At 48.4% G+C, this 23,284-nt stretch overlaps 1 pseudogene; it reads right to left on the reverse strand.

Annotated features, from left to right (window-relative positions):
* Positions 1-1,341: 1,341 nt before the first annotated feature.
* On the reverse strand, positions 1,342-22,124 carry LOC146184464 (uncharacterized; annotated as a pseudogene).
* Positions 22,125-23,284: the final 1,160 nt, after the last annotated feature.

Raw genomic sequence — 23,284 nt, forward strand, 5'->3', positions numbered from 1 at the left:
ACATTAATCTTTGCTCTAAATGTCAAGCAAGTAATAAAACATTTTGAAATTTGCAATCAAATCTATGCAGTACGCTGTGTAATGGTAACCATAATATGCGTTCTGCAGTAACCACCCAGTCGAAAAACGATAGCTGATTCCAAATTATTTTTAGTTGGACCAGTGGGCACTAATTGGCATTTGGTCCTAATTCCAAAGGGTGCCAACTGCTCTGAGGAAACCCACAACTGGAGATTGCCCATGCAATCTTTTTGTTTCTTTTTGGACTATGCCGGGTTTTATCTAGAACGCCACAATGTGTCTTTCGAGCACGTTGTTGGTAAGTAGAACACGCGGAAGTTGGAAAAACGGCTGTTTCATTTAAAGAATATATATGTTCCAGTTAATATGAGCTCGTTCCAGTTAAAAAGACTGAAATACGCCATAAGTGTAGCGTTCCACGTAGCGCAAACTAATAACGTCTTGTTAAAGATAAATTATCTGGAATAAGTGATTTATCTGGAACTCATGTGGAACCTGTGGCGTTTATGTGGAACGAGAATTAAGTGTGTAAGGGCGCACCTTTGACAGCTGGGCCAGCTTGCACGATAAAGTCCGAGCTAAGTCCAGACTTAAATGGTGTCTTTAGAAAGACCAAGCTTATTTAAGACGGCTCGTGTTCCGAACGTCGAACGCTTCGGGTTCATGTTCACCAGAGTGGCTTCCAAGATCGGCCTCAGCAACCACTTGGGGCATTTTTCCTCGTAACACAATCGTAAGCCACAAAAATCAATGTCACGGATTTTACACAACGCAAAATTGACGGAATGTGTACATCTTACAGCAAGGACAGTGCCAGCGCATCCCTGTATTTCCCTAATTTCTCTACTTAAACACCTGGCGTCCTTGTGCCTTAAACAAGACAGCACTAGAGTCGTAATCATACAAGCGACTTATTCAAGTCAGGACTGAAGCCCAGACTTGACTCCAGTCTTAAGCGGCCATGCTAGTGGCCTATTCTTTAGACTCCAGTTAAGTCTGGACTTAGCTAAGACAGTCTTAAGATTGTTTTGTGCAAGCGGGCCCTGGTCAGGAGGGAGATTATCTCCGCTGTTATGCCAGACCACCACACAGATTCACGAACGAGGGCCTTGAAGCGACTGATGCCCTGAGCCCTTCATGCAGAAGCGTCCAGACTACTGGCCTCATTGCTGCAGGGATCACGAGGCGAGTGCTTTTGAGGAGAAGATCATCAAAAACAGAAAGTTCATCCTTGACTGATTCATACTTTCACACTTGAAGAGGAATGTTTGAATTCTTTGGCCAGCCGTGCTGGCAGAAAGAGATGAGCTTGGTGCATTATTAGTCACAACTTTGGGCATTGCTGATTTTCCGCATCTTCACAAGAAGCACATTTGGAGCAGAAGCCATGACTGCTGTAGCCAAATGTTCCACCGTGTCTACTGGATGCACTTTGGTAGGGATGCGGGACAATGCATTCGCTGTAGCCAACAATTTTCCGGGCACGTATATGATCTCAAACTGGTAAGGCATTGCCTTAAGCCTGAGTCTTTGCACTCTCGGAGGAAGCGCGTCAAGTTTCATTTTGACGAACAATGACATCAGCGGAAGGTTATCAGTCTCTATGGTGATGGTATTGCCTCTGATGAACTGGTCGAACTTCTGGATGGTCCACGCTGTAGCCAAGGCCTCTTTTTCTGTTTGACTGTACCTCTGTTCTGTGGTCGTCATTGACCTTGAGGAAAAGGCCTCCGCTCACCAGTCAGTTGCGCTTGTTGCAATACTGCTCCGAGTCCAAACGAGCTGGCGTCGGCAGAGACTGTTGTGGCATCTGATGGGTGGTACTTGGCCAACCATCATTCGGACCTCAGAAGTTGCTTGACATTTTTGAATGCAGTTTGATGTTCATGCTGCCAAGTCCAACAAGCATTCTTGATGAGAAAGGTGCGTATCGGAGCAGTGATTTCCGAAATATGAGGCAAGAACCTAGCAAGATGATTTACCATCCCAATACTTTGTTGGGCGAGGTGGTACTTATTCGTTAATAATTTAAACAGTGCGAACAAGAACACAAAGGACAAATAAAAGAAAGCCACAGTACAAGTGCTCGTACTCTGGCTTTCTTTTATCTTGTTCTTTGTCATCGTGTTCGCACTGTTTAAATTAATAAGGAATAACATTCCGAGTGAACGTCTGACACCTGCAACGTCTGTGGGAGGTCGCATTACATACACTGCATCAATCTTGCCCTGGTCTGGCTTGATGCCTTGTGCTGAGCCGACGACACCTAGGAAGGAGACTTCGGAGACCTCAAACCAAAACTTGTCTTTGTTTATTGTGACACCTGCAGTTGCAAGACAAGTCAACTCTCGCTCTAGTCTTTAATCGTGTTTCTGATTGGTACGTCCAAAAAAAAGAAAATTGTCAATCCTGTTGACATCCTCCTGACCTCAAAGGATCCTGGCCATTTTATTTAAATACTCCAGAGCGGAAGTGATGCCGAATGGCAGTCGGCAAGAACAATTGCGACCGAAAGGAATGATGAAAGTTGTCAATGCTTGCGGGTCTGCTGACCGCTTGACTTGGTGGAAGCCTGCAGTTGCATCCAGCTTCGAAAAAATGGCTGCATCACCGATGAGACCAACAACTTGTTCAACGGTAGGCAAATATGTATTTCCCTTAGAACCACTTTGTTTAGTCGAGTCGGGTCCACACACAAACGGTACATTACATTTTTTTACACTGCCACCAGTCCGGCGCACCATGGAGTTGATTTATCAATACGGCAAATGACGGCGTGGCTTTCGAGTTTTTCAAGTTCTTGACGAACAACTGAACGCCACGGGATTGGTATCCGTCGAGGGGCACTGAGTGAGACAGCACATCTTGTTTCAAGCTAATGATGTACTCATTTCTGAGCATGACGAGGACGCAGAACAGTTCAGCATAAAGCTTTGGCTCAAGAATGTTGACAGTACCCAAACTTCAAGAGCTTGGATCGCTGGTAGACCCAGTAAAGGTACTGAAAGTGAGTGAATGCCGTAAAGACGCTGGCAGAAGATCTTCCCTTGCCGAGATAGATGTGCCAAATACGATTTCCTACAAGCAGATGTTATGCACAGGGCCCTGTCAAAATAGCATCTACCTTGGCGAGCTCAGCCGGCCATCGGGGAAGTGACTTGAAACTGCGGAAACCTCGGCACCTGAGTCTACTTTGAAGTGAGTTGTGTAGTTGTCGACTGTGAAATGCACATTCTTGGCTTTAGCTGGCTTCTCGAAAGTGTGCAATTGGATAGGACTGAGTTTGACCTGCCTCGACTTCTTAGAGCGGCAAATCTCAGCAATATGACCTGTCTTACCACAGCACCCAGTCAAAAAAAGACTACAGAACTGTGTCAAAAATACGACAAAATATCCTGTAGTTCGGTCGTAACCATCAGATTTTTCTGTAGTTCTGTAGTACTTTTCTGTAGTTCTGTAGATTTTCTGTAGTATATTTCTGTTGTCTGTAGTTCTGTAGCACTTTTCTGTTGTAACTACAGAAATTTCTGATGTTACTACAGAATGTTCTGTTGTCACAACAGGTTTCCCGCCAAAAACCGCACAGAAATTCTGTCGTAACATCAGAAAAGTTTCTGTAGTTTTTCCGACTGGGCAGTTGCAGACAGAGCTGTTTGGCAGGCAGTCTGAGCGTCTATAAAATGCGCGGCCGCAGAAGAAACAGACCAGAATATCACAATAGCGTTCCGACTTCACATCCAGTGAGCGCGTTTTCGCATCGACCGGCCGTCGCGAAAACTTTTGAGTCGCAGTATTAGTGTTGACCATGCCTGGCGAGGTAGACTCTGCGAGTGAGCGTTCCTTGTCCGCATCCTCGGACTAACAAGATTGCGTCCAAGCTTCTTTCAGAGTTACCTTCGGGAAGCAGCAAAGCTTATTAGAGACACGCATGTCGAGCAATCCAATGACAAACCTGTCGCGGACCAAGCGTTCTTCCACTGCCGGTGACTGGTAGTTGCAACGTTTGATTATCTAGAACAGCTCGGCGTAAAATGCGCCGACACTCTTACCTGGTTGTTGAACGCGCTTGTGAAACCGAGACGACTCATAGAGCTCATTACAGAGATGTTCGAAGTTCTCGGAGAAGTCTTTGACAACAGCGTCGTAGGCGGCTAACGTGGCGGTGTCGAATGAAAAAGTGTCTAGCAGCGAGCAAGCTTCCTGCCCATACAGTACAGAATCGTATGTACTTGCACGTCTAGCGGAGTGTTTCGTAGACCGGAGAAAGTGGCATAGTCCTCGGAGCGAGACTTCCATAAAGACCAACTTGCAGGGTTGCAGACGTCGAACGCGTTTAGCGGTTGCAGAGTGAGGCCTAGCAACTATGCCTACTGGGCGCTTTCGTTCGTGAGCATCTTTTTGCCGTTGAGGGTCGTTGAGAGCTGCTTCAATACGAGTTTGGCATGCTGCTGTCATTTCTGACACTATGTTGTGTGGGCGTTCCCGTGCTGTCGTGCCGGGAGGCCGACAGAGAAAGATAGCCAGGCAACCACGCCGCTCCTGAACCAAACACAAACTGATTCATTCCAATCCCCCTGACTTGGCTCCAGTTAAGACGGAAGTTCATATGTGGCGACCCCAACGAAAATAGGGATGACAAAGAAGAAGTGTCCGAAGTTGTTTTGTCGGAGAAAGAAAGATCTGTTGGTGCAATGGTATTGCACGAGTAATGGAGTGGGAAGTGGCAAAAGGGGTTAGAAGATTATTTTATGTATCACTTGAAAGGTCGTGAGTGGTATCACAATTTGATTATAAAGAAATTGTGCCCCAATAGAAAGTAAACATTAAGGAAAGTGGGTGTGCCAACTGAAAACGAATGGCCAAGCCCCATTATATGGACATTAAAAAGGGTAAGCTTCGTTTTCAAAAAATGAGGAGAAAGCCGCCATAAAGAACCACAGTCGTATAAAATGCTGGTATCTAGTTTATAAAGGACAAAGTTTCGGCTTGCTTGGAGAATGATAGTGTGATAGAAGAACTGCAGAATGGATTCCAAAAAACAAAGCAAGTGAGAGGACAATCAGTTCTCACTTACTCAGGGTACTCATATGAACAAAAGAAATGCCGGTTCCTGTGAGTAGCTTTTCTGAAATAAAGAGGCATGCGACAATGGAGTTCGATCATTTGTGGGACATACTGGGCGCACTGGAGACGGAGGCTGGAATTACTTTCTATTCGTTTAAAAAATATTTGTAAAGGTAAAAAGAGATACAGCCATGGCTTATAGACAAGGATGTTCTTGTCATCTTTGTGTTTTTGGCACACCTACAAGGACTGCATTCCAAACCAGAGAACACCGCAATATTCTTCAAGCGTTTGTTCAATCAAGACGCACAAATTAATCAGTAATTACTAGGACTGAGGCGCCTTGATCATGTAGTCCTAATGACTGATAAATAAAAACCTTTCCGCCTGATAACAGACATCCGTGGTACAAGGACAGAGTAGATCCCAAGTTTACCAATAAACAATGAGCACTAAAGATTTTTATTGATAAAGAGGACGACAAATACAGGTTATTGGAAAGTAGTGGCGGTGACAAGGCCGTATACAAGAAAAGAGCACACAGGCGTGATAGTGCTGAAATTAAAATTGGCCTGGCCTGCGCCCGCAAAAGAACTAAGCAACTCGGTGGTGATATCAACAAACGTGCTCGTCGATCGTTGAACAAACAATACCTGTCGCACTCATCAACGCTCAATTTAAAGGCTGCTCAGAATCATCTATAGATAACGCCCCAAACTGTTACCAGCGCGACAACTTGGAACATTGTAGAGACATACGCGAGTCATCGAAATCGTCGAGACACATCTCGGCGCACCTTGCGCGACAAAGAAACTGATAAAATGAGTCTCGCGACATCGAGATTTAGCAAACAAAGAATACAGAATTGATATACGTGCCAGAACCAGAGTGATAAGGCCGCATGACAACGGCTCCTAAAGAACAACAAATACAGTTTTGAAGATTTCGCGCCTTTACTCCCCCCTTGAAAAACAACGCCTTGAACGCCTTGATGTTCCAAAATACACAAAGCAACTTATTCATAGAGTTACAAAGTTTAAAGACCACGGATTATTCAACGCGCGTAATAATGCTTCAGACGAACAACATGTACAATTTCTGGGCGCGTCTGCCGACGTTGTGATGCTCTCGTACTGTCAGGAATGACTTGATAGTCGAGTTATTCAACGCAGCGAAGTATTTTGTATGGCCCAAAGTATCGTGCGAATAACTTTTCGCTTAGCCCATGGCGGCAAATTACAGTTCAAAAACATAACTGGTCTCCTGGCTTGTACTCTGCGCGGCATCGTCATAAGTTATATCACCAGGTGTTGATGTCGCCGTTGATCTTTAATAAGCAGCCGTAGGAGTCGTCGGGCTTCCTCTACACGCGGCAGGTAGGCGGCGATGTCAAAGTTGTCCTCGTTGGTTACGTGCGGCAGCACTGCGTAGAGCGTCGTTGTGGGCTCCCTGCCGTGCACAAGCTTGAACGGAGTCGCTCTCGCCTTCTCCTCGACTGTCTTCTTATACGTGAATATCTCGTTCGGCAGGATGGGGTCCCAGGTCTTGTGTTCGGCGTCCACGTACATGGTGATTATGTCTGCGGTCGTTTTGTTGGGGCGCTGCGTAAGCCCATTGCCCTAGGGATGGTAGGCAGTTGTCCTAAGCGGACTCGTTAGACTGTAGTGCAAGATGACCTGCGTGAGCACAGCCGTAAATGCAGTTCCTCTGTCCGTGATGATCACCTCAGGAGCGCCTTCTCGCAGAAAACTTCTTTCGACGGAAAATTTAGCAACTGGTGCTACGGTACCATTAGGCACGGCTTTGGCTTCGGCGTGACTGGTGATCAAGCTGGGAAGGGGCCTAGAAGGTCCATCTCAATTTGTTGAAAGTGTTTACTCGGCGGCGGCATGGGGCTCAGCCAACCACCAGGTCTCGTCAGGGTTGCTCTGCGTCGCTGGCATTCACAGCACGGTCACACATATTTAACAAGGTTGGCAGGCAACCGCGACCAGTAATAATTTTCTTGTATCATGTGTAACGTGCGCGCCAATCCGAGATGCCCTGCTGTCGGTTCATCGTGCACCGCCTGCAGAATCTCATGTAAGAGGACTTTGGGTACTACAAGAAGCTGTGCTTTTATGTTGGTTGCGCAGTTATAAACGACGACGTCGTTGTACAGGGCGAGCGACAATAAATGATGCCGGAACACAGCAAGAGGGGTAGCGATCTTTCCTTCGAGGTAATCAGCAAGGTCTTTTACCTCAGGGTCCAAGCGCTCCTGCTGTACAAAACTGCTGGCGTTACCGGTCACAAGAAGGCATCTTCGCCTTGTTACTTCGGTAGCGCATCAAGGGGAGCTCGTGACAAGCAGTCTGCTTCAAAGGGCTTGCAGCTCTACTTATAGACGACTGTGACGTCGAGTTCTTCAAGACGCTAGGCTCCATCCTGCAAGGCGTTCGGAGTGATCTTTTAAGTTGGCGAGCCAGCAGAGAGCATGGTGATCGGTCATAACCATGAATGGTCGTCCGTACAAATAGGGGCGAAATTTTTATGTCACCCAAATGATGTGAAGACATTCATTATCCGTTGTCGAATAATTGGCTTCAGCTTTCGAAATTGAACGGTTGGCATAGGCGATATCTTAATCCTGTCCTGCACTCTTCAGAACGAGAACCGCGCCTAGGCCCAAACCGCTTACGTCGGAGTGAAGTTCAGTTTCGACGTTTGCATCAAAGTGGACCAGGACAGAAGGGGACTGTAGACGGCACTTAAGCTTGACGAAGGCTTCTTCTTGCTTCCATTCCAATTTAAAATCTACGTCAATCTTTGTAAGCTGCGTCAACGGCTTGGCGATGTGCGAAAAGTTCCTGACAAATTGTCGATAATTAGCGCATAGCCCAGAGAACCTGCGTAACGCTTTCTTGTCGGCGGGAGGTGGAAAGTGCGTGATCGCAACAGTTTTCTCTGGATGGGCGAACACCTTCCTTGCTAATGATAAAACCCAGGAATCGCAGTTCCTCGTAGGCAAAGTGGCCCTTCTCTGCTTTCAAAGTTAGCCCTGATGACTTGATAGCTTCTAGCACTGTCCGAAGCCTTTTTTAGTGGTTTTCGAAGCTACAGGAGAAGACAACGACATCATCCAAGTATACCTGACCAATCTGCCACTTAAAGCCCGCCAGAACAATTCCATTACTCGTTGAAACGATGCTGGTGAGAGGCCATATGGCATCACATTGAACCCGAATAGGCCGTCCGGTGTGATGAATGCGGTCATCTAGTGATCTCTTTCATCGAAATCATCCCGCCGGGGTGGCGCAGTGGTTACGGCGCTCGACTACTGCTCCCAAAGACGCGGAATCAAATCCCGGTCTCGGCGGCCGCTTTTCAATGGAGGCGAAAAGCAAGGCGCCTATGTGCTGTGCGATGCAAGTGCACGTTAAAAACCCCTGGTGGTCGAAATTTCCTGAGTCCTTCACTAGGGCGTCTCTCACAGACTGAGTCGCTTTCGGACTTTAAACCCCACAAATCAACCAACCAACCAATATTTTGTCGAAATCAATTTGCCAATAGCCGCTATACATGTCAATCGATGAGACACACCTTGCACTACATGTCCTGTTCATGTAAATTTCTTCCTGACTTGCACTAAAATGTCAGTAACTTGAGGTATTTCTCTGACCCACTCTGCAGGTTTCGTATCTCTTAATACTGCCCGTACCATTTTACATTCCATAGCCCTCTGCTTATTCCTCAACTTTAGTAGAACCCCCTTGACCTCGACGTGTTAGCCCTATAGGTGAGTACATGTATATGCAACTATGTAAACGTTCGTCTTGAGCGATACCGAAAAGCTGCTAGTCATAAACTGCGAGTGCTAGCCAAATACTCTGCGTCCCAATCTTATTCTCCTTGTTATTTCCCTTTCAAGGTCTGGATCTGCGGTTACTACCTGTATTAAGTAGACATATTCGCCTAATATTTCCAGTGCTTCGCTACCTAACGTAAACTGCTGTTTCTTCCCGAGGCTGTTGAACCTTACCTTAGTCTTCTGCAGATTGATTTTTAAGCCAACTTTTGTAATTTTCGTATAAAGGCCATGAATTATTCTTTGCATTTCTCCCGAGTTACTGCATGGCAATGTCATCAGCAAATCGACAATTACTGTAGTAGTTTCTATCTACCCTTACCCTTAACTGCTCTCGTTGAAAATCTATGGATACTTCTTCCATTCAAGCTATGAATCGTACTGGGGAGATCGTGTCTCCTTGCCTAACACATTTCTTTATAAAAATTTTGTTACTTCTTAAAACAGGACTACGGTTGCTGTACAGCCAGTATATACATCGTCCAGCACTTTCACGTACGACTCGTCTACACCCTCATTTCGCAATGCCTTTATGACCGTCGAGCTTTCTACTGAATCAAATACGTCCTTCGTCACTGCGGGTAAGTCTGATTGGTTTTCACTACCGCCAACCTCATCATTGTCCTGACCTCTCTGGCTACGGCAGAGAACAGTATAGAACCCCTTGGCAACTTTGACTATCTTGACCATATTCATGTTGACATTGCCCGCCTTGTCCCTCAGCGGATACACCTGATTTTTGCCTATGCCTCTTTTCTCCTTCATCAACTTCAGGTTTCCCCTACTCTTTACAGCAGGATCAATTTTCTCCATATTATGCTTCCTTACTTCGGATAATTTGGGCTTATGGATTAGCTTTGATATCTCTACCAAATGTATCTGGTCTGTTGAATTTGAAGCTTTCTTACTTTGGTGTTGCCTAAATAACTATTTCGTCTCCTTAGACAGCTTACCGGTATCCTCTCTAACTATCCTACTGCCTGCTTCTAAAGCGCACTCAGTAATGATATCTGCGAAATTATTGGACATTGCTTCTAGGCTAATGCTGTCATCCTCGGTTAGAGCTTAATATCTTTTCTGTAGCGAGATCCTGAACTATTCTGCACTCCCGCTCACCAGTAATGCATTGATGGACTTCTTACTAATCTGTTCCGTTCCTTCTTCAGCTTTAGAATAAGTTCAGACCTTACCATCCTGTGGTCCCTGCATTGCACTTTCCCGATTACATCTACATCCTGCATAATGGCGGGGTTAGAACACACCAAATCAATTTTATTATTAATCTCCCCGTTAAGAATTTTTCATGTCCACTTCCGGTTTGCTGAAGAAAATGTTCATCATTCGTGAGTTATTGCACTCTTCAAACTTAATAACTGCCGCCCGCTATTCGTAGACCAATACCAAAGTCACACACTGCCTGGTCTCCTGTCTGCTTTTTCCCTACCTTGGCATTGAAGTCGCCTATTAGTAAAGTATACGGCGTCTTCCCTTTCCGCAGTTCGTAGACGCTTTCAACTGCCTGGTCATCATGACCACATGTAGGTGAGTATTCCTGCACAATCTTTAATTACGAATAATTAAGCGTAATTACGATGCCCTTTTATTAATGCTATACGCCACGTGCGCTGTTATGAGGGCACTACCATTGCCGGAGCTCTAGCATCACCTACCGCACAGCCGTTCGCATTATGTCTGTTCCGCCTCCAGCGCGTATTTCGAGAATGGCAGAACGAAGCGGCAGTCGCGTGCTATTTCGCGGATTCAGGCGAATTCAAAACGTTGATGTGAGAGAGAAAAAACTTTATTGTTGAGACTAGTGTTACTGGGTCTTAGTGGAAGAGCAAAGTGGCCGTTAGCTGGTGGCTTGTGGTGGCTTCTTCAGTGCGGTTTACGGCGCCCAATTGTATATCGGGTCTCGCATTATGAAGCACTTGCTTCCAGGATTCAAATGAGGCAGCTTCTATGAGAGTCTTTCAAAGGTACCAGTGTGCAATTTGGCAAAGATATGTATGCTTCTCAGCCCGTTTACGGCGTTCGCGAAGAAATTTCCAGCGCCGTGGGGCTGTCCGATGTAATCGCAAAATTCGTGATCGAGATGAAGAGCGTCTACTACGAGATGCGGCTAGAGGTAAGCACCTTGCTTTAGCTATTGCAGAGTGTGTAATTTCGTATTGTGGTTCCTTATGCTTTTGGAGATGTTCGGAAGATCGTGAAAGCCACCTGCACCTGCAAATCAAAATCGTGAAGACTGCTGCAAGCTCGCCGCTGCGTTGGCTGTTTATATTATAAAGCCACTATCATGCGTCACGAACGCACCTGCCATGGGCGTGGAATAAGCAATCATCTCGCCCGAATCTTGACACGAAGAAGTTGATAAGGTTTTATTTTCAGTTGAGAGCAATACTGATATTTACGACGCTTGCCAGGTCAATAATTGCCTCCTGCAGGTCCTTCACCTTCTTCCTTGCTGCTTCAAAATCGAGCTTGATCTTGCGCTGCACCTCTTTCTTCCAGATGTTCTTGAAGTCGTTGCAGAAGGGCACCCACGGTGCAAAGAACTCCTTAGGCCACTCGGACTCGTTCTTGGACTTTGGCTGCAGACTGAAGTACTCCTTGGACTCCAGGAATTTTAGCCGGCATTCCTCAAGGTTCTCCTCCTGCTCCTTGTGCTCGTTGTAAGCCTTCTTGAGGAAAATGTTCATCTGCTCCTTGAAGGGTTCCTGGTGTTCGGCGTCGGAGTTTGCCAGCACTTTTTGTACCTTCGTCTCGCAACCTTCGACCTGGGAGTGAAGCTTCTTAAGATCTGCCCTGATGTCATCGAAACTGACTAACCCAGCCCGCTCCATGTCGCTCGGCTCAGGCAGAGGAAATTTCAACTTCTCCCGGGTGATGTCCGCTCTCTCTTGGAACTTGCTTATATAGACTCTGACAATGTAGTGAAGAAGAGTTAAAGAGTTGTCCTTGCTCTTGACGTCCTTCAGCTTGGCCAAGATCTCGAGGCCAAAGCCATCAGCCTGTCCACGACTCCTATTCCCTCCGTTCATGTAGTTACCGAGAGCCAATATAAGACCCAGAATGTTGTGGACCTCCTTGTTGTGCAGCAGCGTCTCCCATGTCATTTTGAGGTTGTTGAGCTTGTGTTCCACACTACTGATGGATTCTGTGTACGTCGACTGGAAGATAATGCAACCCACACGGTCGGCATACTCGGGGATGCGAGACAGATCGAGCAGAAAGCGCTCTGGCTTGTCCAAGGGAATGTCGGGCTTCAGGGCCAGATGGTCTTGGATCAAATTGAGCTCCTCACTCGTGGGGCGAATTTCGTACAGAACTTGCAGAGTTTCCAGGCTTACAATCGATGTGTCAAAGTTGTAGATAGCATTTTCGACGCCTGAGATTTCAAGACGAAGGCTCGATATGAGAATGCCTACATTTTGTGACCGCTTCTGGACAAGGAGCTTCGCCACCTCTTTCCCTTTCTTCTGGTTGGTTTTCGTTTTGGCAGTTGGCTTCTTCTCCTGGATCTGTCTTGAGAACAGGTTAGCAAACTCATCCCAGTCTGTAGGAAGAGTCTCCTCCAGACACTCCCACAATGTTTTGTGGTCTTTTTCCTTCTCGGGAGCTTTCTCTGGCTGCCGTGCGGGCACCTGAATTCTCGTCCAGTATAGGGGCTTCATTAGTGCCTTGGGGTTCACGGGTTGCTTGCGGGCTAAGGCATATGCGCTGTGCCAGCCGCCCACAGGGGGCGCTGGCAGCGGTGCAGGCCCCATTCCTGGTGGGGGAGGAGGTGGTGGAGGTGGCATGCCATGGACAGGCGCCATCAGCGGTGGTGGGGGCGGAGGAGGGGGCATGGAGGACATGGCTGGGAAAGGCTGTGGATATGGTGGTGGTGGTGGGGGCGCCATGCCCATGGGAGGAGGGGGTGGAGGAGGAGGAGGCGGGGGTGCGGCCCCACCCAGAATGGATGGCGGAGGAGGAGGTGGAGAGGGAGGAGGCGGGGGTGCAGCCCCACCCAGAAAGGATGAAGGAGGAGGAGGTGGAGGAGGCGGTGGAGCGCAAGGAAAGGATGATGGTGGTGGTGGCGGAGGGGGAGGAGGCGGGGGCTGCACAGCAGCAGGGCTGGTCACAGAGACTGAAGTTGGACTAGGTTCTTTGCTAGTGGGCACTTCGTCTGTCTGGCACTCCCGGTGACAGGTGTCGACCTGCGCCTGAGACTTGCGTTGAGCGCTCCACCTCGTCCGTCTGAACCATGCCCACAGCAAACCTCCACTGCGCCTGCACCCCTTTTTCGCAGGTTGCCATTGCGGCAGTCTGGGCCTCGCATGACCGCAGGGACACGAGGGTGGTCTGGACTTCCCAAGACAGCTGTGGTACAGCTTGCAACACGGGGGCCCGTCGGGGCACCACGACTGCCTGAGGTGCATCCAGATCACGAGCCTTTCGGGCCAGTTCCTCAATGCCAGCCAGAGTTTGGTACTTGTCAATCTGCTGCTCCAGGCGAACAACCTGGCCTTCGTAGTCAGTCGGTTTCGCAGCTTGCTCACCGCGCAGCGAGAAGAAGGCTAGCTCGTGTTCTTTCTGCAGTTTCTCCAGCTGCGAATTTCAAAAAAGGCTGTTTTTTAAAAATAAATAACAAATCGCTGGATTTTTTCCGATGAGTTTTACTTTGAACGAATGCTCGGAAGCATTTGTTCTGCACATTGAAAACATTTGTCAGTGACCTTTCTAGCCGTTTCATGCCCCCTTTAACACTGAGGGGGCGGAGCGGCCGAATAGATGCACCCAGTGAGGGAGTAAGACCGTGAGAGAGGGACGTGTCTGTTGAGGGCGTGGCGACCGTCACTGGGCAGCGTTGCACAATGTGTGTTACTCCGGAGTATAGTTCACTATACTCCGGAGTGAGCAGTCGTGTGTCGCTCACGCGTCCTCAACTTCGGCATCTCCCTTCACATCAGTTACTCCCCAGCGTTCACAGATAGCAGACGTTCACGCGTAGTGCTCCCTGGATCTCGGCTCCGAGCTGCTCGCTGCGTCGTGAAGAAGCTTAACCCTTTAACTGGCAAGACCAGATAAAGCGATGCCATAATTTTTTCCTTCGTTTGTATTAGTTTTTGTTAGTCTAAATGTGCATCCAAAAAAATGGGAATGCGTTTGAAAAAGGATGTCAAAAAATACAGTACGTCAACAATTTTGTTGATCTGCCAAGATAAGGAGCACAAAGCTGGCGCACTGACATGAGTCAGTGTTGTGTTCGAAGTGCTGTGCTCGTCCGTTCCGTTGTGAATGGAGCAGTGCGCGCTAATGAACAGGCCCGCACCCCTCTGCGCTTCGCCGGGAGGACTCGCCGCCTGCCTGCGCTCAGCGGGACGCCCCCCACGGTGGGCTCCCTCGCCCTCCTCTGGTTCTGGGAAGCAAGCCCCATCCCCGGCCTCCGTTCCCTCCGTTCTTCGCCCGGCAGTTCGGCCTACGCCTCGGCCGACGCTGGTCGCACCCTCTTATTTAGTAATAAACGAAGTTAACTGTTTAACAGTAGCGCGTATGTCTTTTCTCCATCGACGACGCGCAAGCACGACAGTGGCGACGAGGAAGTGGATTTGACTCGCGCTTCGCAACGCTATTGACAAGCCATGGCTACGCGAGGGTTAATACCAGAATTCAACGGCTCATCTTGGTCATCGTGGGTTGGACGCCTCCAGTTCTACTTCGAAGCTAACAACATCACAGTCCCAGCCTTGAAGAGGGCCAACCTGCTAACGCTGTGCGGGGAGCAGACTTACGACACTGTCTGCGCCCTTATTCAGCCAAGCACACCAGCGGAAGTGCCTTAAGAAGAAATCGTTGCAGCCCTTCAAAAGCACTACGACCCGAGGCCATCTGAAGTTTACAGCCGAGCCCGCTTCCAGCGACGAGATCAGCTGGAAGGCGAAACTGTGAGCGCCTACGTAGCAGCGCTCAAGAAGCTTGCAGCTGACTGCAATTTTGGTACGCTGACCACAGCCAGAACAGCTACCGGGCAGCATGAAGACACAGCATCTGCTAACACCACCATGCTTCCATTGGACGTCATGTTACGTGACAGATTTGTGTGCGGACTGAGTGACGAGTCACTACAGCAGCGCCTGTTCGCTGAGAGGGACCTCACGTTTAACAAAGCTCACGACATCGCCGTGCGAGCGGAGAGCGCCAGTCACCAGCAAAGAGAGATGCGCCGGAACACCGAGCCGGTACATCAAACAAGCAACCAGGTACGCAGAGCTTCTGTTGTTGCAAAATCGGTCAAAAATGTACAACGCTGCTGGCGGTGTGACGGCCAACACAACGCCCAGGGATGCCGATTCCAGTCAGCCACGTGTAATTTTTGCCACAAGCAAGGGCATATTGAGAAAGCATGCATTACGAAGCGGAAGCTTGCCAAGATAAAGTCGCCTTCTCAGCCTAACCACAGCGTAGACGCCTCAGAGAATAGGCCGCCATCTGATGCCCACGGAGCAACATCGGCAGTATCATCAGTGTTGTACGACCTGAACACCGTGAATCTCGGCACGCGTCCGAAGATTTTTACCGAAGTTACAGTACACCACAAACTGATTAAGTTCGAGGTGGACTCAGGCGCAGCCTGTACTCTGATCAGTGAGGCCACATTCCGAACTTCCTGGCCATCAGACGCACCACCCTTGCAACAAGACGACACGCACCTGCGAACGTGGTCAGGACAGAACTTGCCACTATTGGGATCTGCCAACGTGCGGGTTTGTTACAACGGCCAGACCCATACGCTACCTCTCCTTGTTGTGAAGGGCTCAGGATCAAGCCTTCTAGGGAGAAACTGGTTTTCTCCATTAGGGGTGACGATATGCGGCATACACCAAACGCCGAGCCACAACGTAATTGAGCAATTGCAGGAGAAATACGAAAAAGTATTCTCTGAAGAGATTCCAGGTAATGAAGGGCCACCAGTCACACTGGAGTTGTTAAGCGGCGTGCAACCGAAGTTTTTGAAGGCCAGGCCGGTACCTTTTGCTCTCAGAGCTTCCGTTGAAAGGGAGTTAGACAAACTGGAGCAGCAAGGTGTCATCGAGCCGACACAACATTCGCAATGGGCCACACCACTGGTTGTAGTTCGCAGGAAGAACGGAACCATACGCCTCTGCGGAGACTACCGGAGCACCGTAAATCTTGCGACTAAAGCGTCGTCTTACCCTCTGCCGACACCTGGAGAAGTGTTCAGTGTACTACGCGGCGCAAGAGTCTTCAGCACTCTAGACCTCACCCAGGCCTATCAACAACTGAAGGTGAGCGAACCGACGTCAAAATTACTGACAATCAACACACTGAAAGGCCTGTACAAAGTCAAGAGATTGCCCTTTGGCGTAGCTGCAGCCCCGGTCATATTTCAGAAGTTCATGGAGACAGTACTTCAAGGAATTCCAGGAGTTTGTGTCTACCTGGACGATGTAATAATCAGTGGCGCTTCCACGGAAGAGCATGCAGCGCGCCTAGAGCACGTTCTTGAAAGGCTAGCGAACGCAAATTTGCGTTTAAGCAAAGAAAAATGCTGTTTTGCGGTGTCAGAGGTGCAATTTCTAGGACACCGAATTGATGCAGAAGGCATCCACCCGACCGAAGACAAAGTGCGGGCGATCACCGAAGCACGGGCACCAACAAACAAGCAGGAGCTACAGGCGTTTTTCGGACTCTTAACGTTCTACGACCGTTTCTTAGAACAAAGAGCTACTGTGGCCAACGACTTATATCAGCTGCTTCGGAAAGATGTGAAATGGACATGGTCGCCCCGCCATCAGCAGGTATTCGACGCCCTGAAACACCTGCTTCGAAGGTGTACAGTCCTCAGCCACTACGACGAAAGGAAACCACTGCTTTTGTCTTGCGACGCATCTCCGTACGGAGTCGGCGCGGTTCTTTCGCAGACTGACGACCAAGGAAGGGAGGCCCCGATTGCCTTCGCCTCACGTACGTTGTCACAAGCGGAACGCAACTACGCGCAACTGGACAAAGAGGGGCTGGCCATCGTCTACGCGGCGACACATTTTCACCAGTATATTGCCGGCCGAAAGGTGATATTTATAACGGATCACCGTCCGCTACTGGGCATTCTGGGGCCACAAAAGCCCATGCCACCGACATTGTCTCCGCGAATGACACGTTGGTGCATCAAGCTCTCAGCGTACGACTACGATCTGGTCTACCGCAATGGGACTAAACATCAGAATGCCGACGCGCTCAGCCGCCTGCCACTGAACGAAACAGTTGACGAACCGCCTCCGCCCGGAGACGTTCTTATGTTCGAAGCACTGCCAGAACCTCCGCTTACAGCAAGCACAGTTGCAGCATCTACGCAGAAATGCGCAACTCTACGCCAAGTTTACACAGCTGTTCAACAAGGCAACGTGCACAAACTCAAAGGGGAGAACTTCGACGCTTACCGCAGGCGAGCTACAGAGTTGAGCACCCACCGCGACTGCATCCTATTAGGATTCCGAGTTGTGATTCCGAGAGAGCTACGCGCGCAAGCTATCTCTCTCATCCACGCCGGACACAGGGGCATCGTTGCCATGAAAGCGTGTGCCAGAAGCTATATGTGGTGGCCTAACATTGACCACGACATTGAAACAACAGTCCGATACTGCAAGCCTTGCCAAAGCAGCCGGAGCAATCCGCCGAAAGCTCCTCTCCCAGAATGAGAAAAGCCACACACACCTTGGCACACCTTGCACATTGATTTTGCAGGCCCAATTGAAGGCTGCACTTTCCTTGTGCTCGTAGATGCTTACACCAAATGGCTTGAAATAAGGGAAATACGACAGACCACTTCGGCAGCAGTCATTGACAACCTCCGATCACTGTTCGCAACGTTCGGAATTCCCCGCAAGGTAGTGTCGGACAACGGAACACCGTTTGTATCTGCAGAGATTCTCAAGTTTTATCGCGACAACGGGATCTCATCAGTCACATCGGCCACCTACCACCCAGTGACAAACGGACAAGTCGAGCGCTACGTGGCCGAGCTAAAACGTGCCCTTGAGAGAGACCAGACAGGGTCGCCGCAGCGCCGCCTTGCACGTTTTCTTTTCAAGCAGCACACAACTGTACAAAACACGACAGGCCAGACCCCAGCGAAAGTGATGTTCGAGCGCGAAATGCGGACGCAGCTCACAGCTATTCTCCCCGAGCCAGAAACAGAGACGACCCGGGAAGAAAAACCGATTCCGCGCTGCGGGACACTTGTTGAGGGGCAGCGCGTCCTTGCCCGCCAGTTTCTCAGAAAACCACGCTGGGAGGAAGCTACTGTTGTGCGACGCATAGGCCTGCGCTGTTGGCTTGTCAGCATACATGGAACGGTGGCACGCCGACACCTCAACCAGCTGCGTGGATTTACGACGCCTTCCGAGAGCGGTCCGGCAGCAGCGAGGACATCTGAACCATCCTCCCACATAGCCTGGCATCTCTCCACAGAAGAAAAGACTGCACCCAGGGCAGACCTACAAAGCACAGCGGGCAACATTCAGCCTACAAGTGGTCCTTCCCTGTGCGCACAGAGCCAGCGTGTCTCCACGCGTCCTCGCCGACCCCCTGCACGCTATCAGGCAACTTTTTAAGGGGGAAGGAAGTGTTGTGTTCCAAGTGCTGTGCTCTTCCGTTCCGTTGTGAATGGAGCAGTGCGCGCTAATGAACAGGCCCGCACCCCTCTGCGCTTCGCCGGGAGGACTCGCCGCCTGCCTGCGCTCAGCGGGACGCCCCCCACGGTGGGCTCCCTCGCCCTCCTCTGGTTCTGGGAAGCAAGCCCCATCCCCGGCCTCCGTTCCCTCCGTTCTTCACCCGGCAGTTCGGCCTACGCCTCGGCCGACGCTGGTCGCACCCTCTTATCTAGTAATAAACGAAGTTAACAGTTTAACAGTAGCGCGTATGTCTTTTCTCCATCGACGACGCGCAAACACGACAGTCAGTCATGTCCTATTTGAGCTGTAATTGAAGAAAACAGTTGTTGCCGCTTTTCAGGCGCAAAAAGACGTGCACATTTGGTGGACTTGAAGCCTGACACACTTTTATGGCAGAGAGCACAGCGCCCTCTGACCTCCTGTGTTGACTACGATTTCCATAAAACACCGTTGTTTCCATGGCTCCAGGAAGATAAGTACGTTACTTGCTGGCAAGAACCAAAAAAAAAATGAAGTGATGAAAAGCTAACGTTCCGCGAAGCTTATTTCACCTTTATATGAACACGAGTACTCAGATTCCCGCCATAAACTGCCCCCCCCCCCCCCCCAAAAAAAAAAAGAAAAGTGACCTTGAGCAGCTCACACACAAGCGGCAACGCAAAGGTAGTTCTAAACAAAGTTTTCTGTGTTCATTTACATGTCCAATATCACATTCAAACCAATTGTGGCAATAAAAACAAACAGCCGACTGCACATCATTGGCGGTAAATTTTTACCTTATTCTGGCAGCTCGACAATTTTGTAGTCTATTTATTTCGTCCGGCACTGCCGCTTCTGCTGCGAAATAGGTGATACTATTCTGCACGGGCCACGTTTAGAGACGCCTCTACAAAGAAATAAAATTGTCGCCACCCTTAACTTCGGATATCGGCATCTGCTGAGGCCAGAACTCTGCCAACGTGGCGCGCGCGAAGAAGACGACGACGACGGCACTTTGAGGTTGAACACGGTCATTACGGCCATCTATTGACGACTCATACATCTTTATTTCAGAGGCTACTTTATAAAAATGCTAAATTTGGAGGAACACGTTCTAAATTTTAGGGAGAGGCATTTTGTGGCCGCCTAGAGTGGGTCAACAATATTGTTGATCTGCTGGTTAAAGGGTTAACTGAGCTCACCTCCGAGCCTCAACTGGAGCTCACCTTCAAGCGCGCTTCCCTCTCTCTCTCTCTCTCCCCCCACTAATCCCACCATCAGACCTTTCGGAAGGATATTGTAAAGAAATACGTTGTGCCTGTAATAATATTAATAATAATAATAATAATTATAATAACAACAATAATAATAATAATAACGGCTCACTGGAAGGGACGGGCACAGTATTTGTCACACTTGCTCTGTCGACACCTGACCCGCGCTGTAAGGGAAGGGAGGCAAGGGCGAAAGAAAGTAAATAGAGAGAAAGAAGAGCCGTAGTGCAAGGCTGCGGAGTAATTTCGATCACCTGGGGATCTTTACCATGCGCAGACATCGCACAGCCCCGAGATTCCTCTTCGATCGCCTCCATCAAATCGCAGCCGTCGTGGTCGGGATCGAACTCAGGTACTCCGGCACAATAGTCGGGCCTCTTACCACTGCACCACCGCGGCGGGGCTGCCTGTTTTCGCTCATTTCTGAAGGCGGTGGAGGAAAAGTTCAGGACACGGCTGGACTGCGCGTTTGCTTCGCGTAGCAGTGGATGACGCCTGCCTGTCTGGCACTGCGGTGCAGGTTTGACGGGCTGAAGTACAACGGTTACGAATAAAGTGCGAACGTCATTCTACTAATTAAATGGCGCAAGAACCTCATAACAAAGTGTAAAATGCAAGAATAGTACAGCAGGGATAAGGAGTGTTACGCACCTACTTCGCATTTGATTAAATATGCAAATCTGCAGTATTTTGTTTCTATTCCCTGTACAGTTATCGCCTTCAGCTCTTGCCGCAGCTCAATAGGTCCTGGATATATCAGCAGATGATGTGGCCTCCACAATCATTTTTATTTTTCACACTCATTTAGAGCAATCCAGCGACAAGAATGTTTATGTGTAGACCTTCACCATTATGTGTGATATTTAAACAAAATTGCTTGAAACAATCAGACTTAAGCTCTGATGAAAGAGTTTGTTTTCAGCCTATCGCCAGTTTGAAATTAAAAACAGTTGACTGTAGCATGCGGACATAAAATGCACCATTATGTGAAAGAACACCTAACATGCATAAACATAAACACACCCTCTTATCTCCGACCTATGAAGATTAGGAAACAGGCCTATGAAAGGTCGCATTTCATGGCCTAGTCAGTGGATTCTGTTACTCGCAACTATGTGCCAATGGTTAAAATTATAATAAAATTTTTGGATGCTTCTACTTCTTGCTGGGAGTAAAATATAATTTTTAAATGAAAATTAGAAAGCGCTCAAGTTTTACCTTAAGAGCAGACGTGAGGCGACATTACACCATGTTTCATTACGAAATCTTTTTGTTTCTTTTCTTGTTTAGGTAAAATTTATTTCAAAAACGTTATTGCTGTAACATCACTGCACATCTAAAACACAGGTTAATAAGCCATAGGCAGCAAAAGCGCTCTCTACATGCACCTCTAACTTGCGCGGCACCAAGGACCCTATGTGGAGGCACCTATCTCTTTTGTATCCAAAGCTACAACTGGATAGTCAGCGGCGAATTTCACGTAATCGTCGCTAGTCACTACAACGCATGTACACGCCATAAACATGTCAGCGAGTTTCCCTGGGCTTCAAAAGATGAGGAGAAGGGAAGAATAATGAGCGAGGAGAAGACTCTAGTAAACAGGAGCAAGAAGCTCGGAAGACGCCTAGAACACGAGCAATCCCCGATCCCACTATAGGTTTTGCAGCCAGTGCATCGGGACTCAATTATCAGACCCTGGTGCAGTCTGCTTTCCGGCAGAGAGCACTATATGCATTTCTTGTGGTGTGATTAAACTATTATACGCTTCATTTACACTGCCACTTCTGGAAAGTTTTTTTCTTCAGCAATATTTTTATACTTTAGGAAAATGTTCGCGTATTGATGTGCTAAAATGTATTTGAAATATATTGTATTCATTTCCAAATCTGTGCTGTCTTACTCCCTGTATCCTGTCGAAAGTGCGCGCTTTCTTTAGTGATGATGTATCAACCGACCCGGCTACTCTCCTTGATATCTTTAGTATCCCGTCGTTGCATCCATTCTCCTGAATGTATAGCATTAGGATTCGTATTTGGTTAACCTTTGGTACGGACATTCCTTCCACATTGATATCGATTTCTCCGATTTCTCGCACCTCAATGATTTTGCGTTGACGACTAGAAGTTACGATTTCTACGGTGACCATGAATGCCCCCTACTAGCCGCGTAGTCCACTACAGTGGCTGCCGCTGCCTGCAGCTGTCTCTCAATGCTCGCATCAGACCCCTGGTTTTTCCAGAGATTGGTGTCGTACGCGTACATGCTAAATTTGAGCCCCTCGATGTTACTCAGCGCTTTTGGGAGACACCTTATCGCCACGTTGTAGAAGAATTGGGAAAGAAGCGACCCTGCGGTATGCCCCTACTTCCTAGCTGCAATATGGGAGACTCAATATCTTGGAAACTAACGCAGGCTGTTCTATCTCTTAGGAAGTCTCTTATGTAGTCATATATTCTGGATCCCACTCCGATCTCCTAGAGACAACTGAGAATAGCTTCTTGCCTGACGTTGTCGAAGGCTTTTGTTAGGTCTAGTCCCATGTGTACTTTGACGTTCCCAGATCGTTAGTCTAATATTTCGTGTTTTAGTCACAGTATCACGTCCTCTGCGCCAAGCCTGGCCGGAAAACATCCATCTCGTCCGCCCATAGGTTGGTTTGCTCCATGAAACACGCAAGTCTCGTTTGTGCCATGTGCTCCATAAATTTCCCAACACGCAAGGTTAAGGAATGGGTATACGTTTTTCCCGTTTTAGGGGCTTGCTCGGTTTTGGCTTTACGATTACGTTTGCCGCTTTCCATCGATTCCATTCCCACAGAAAGGCTCTTCAGTGCAAGAAAATCAGGCGATAGAAAGGTTTGAAAATGCAAACCTCCCCCGTTAGCGTGGCTCTCCAAGCGCAGTTAAAACGACTAACTCTGTTCCTCTGGGTCAAAAATACAAGACCAGCAGATCTCCACATTACTCATATCACGTAATGGTGGTTTGTAAATGCGGCACAAGTGCCAAATTGTGTCCAGCATAATTGTATAGTCAAAATACCGTCGCTAACGCAAAGCTAAATCATGATTGGGCCAATCGGGCGCGAACCTTGACACCCTACGCAAAGGAAGACCACACTCCTTCCCAGACACAAAAGCAGTCAAGAATTATACCTAAAATGCTCATTCCTTCAAACAGAAAAAAAATTATTCGGGTATGCGCTTTTGCGTGAACTCTATGAGAAGCAGCTGCTTTTAGAGGTATTCTCAGAAACCTCCGGCTGAGGTATACATCCTGGACATAAAAGTTTTTAAGCTAACTCTTCTGGAACGTACAGCATGATGCCATCAAAATATGCTGTGATACGCACACTGCCGCAGCCTGGCATCAGCAGTCCTTGGAGATCTACAGCCACGAAGAAAGGCTTTAAAGGCTGCAATG

The sequence above is a fragment of the Amblyomma maculatum genome, chromosome 7 (assembly GCF_055883805.1).
Source record: "Amblyomma maculatum isolate TAMU_Amacu chromosome 7, ASM5588380v1, whole genome shotgun sequence".
In the NCBI taxonomy this organism is placed as follows: domain Eukaryota; kingdom Metazoa; phylum Arthropoda; class Arachnida; order Ixodida; family Ixodidae; genus Amblyomma; species Amblyomma maculatum.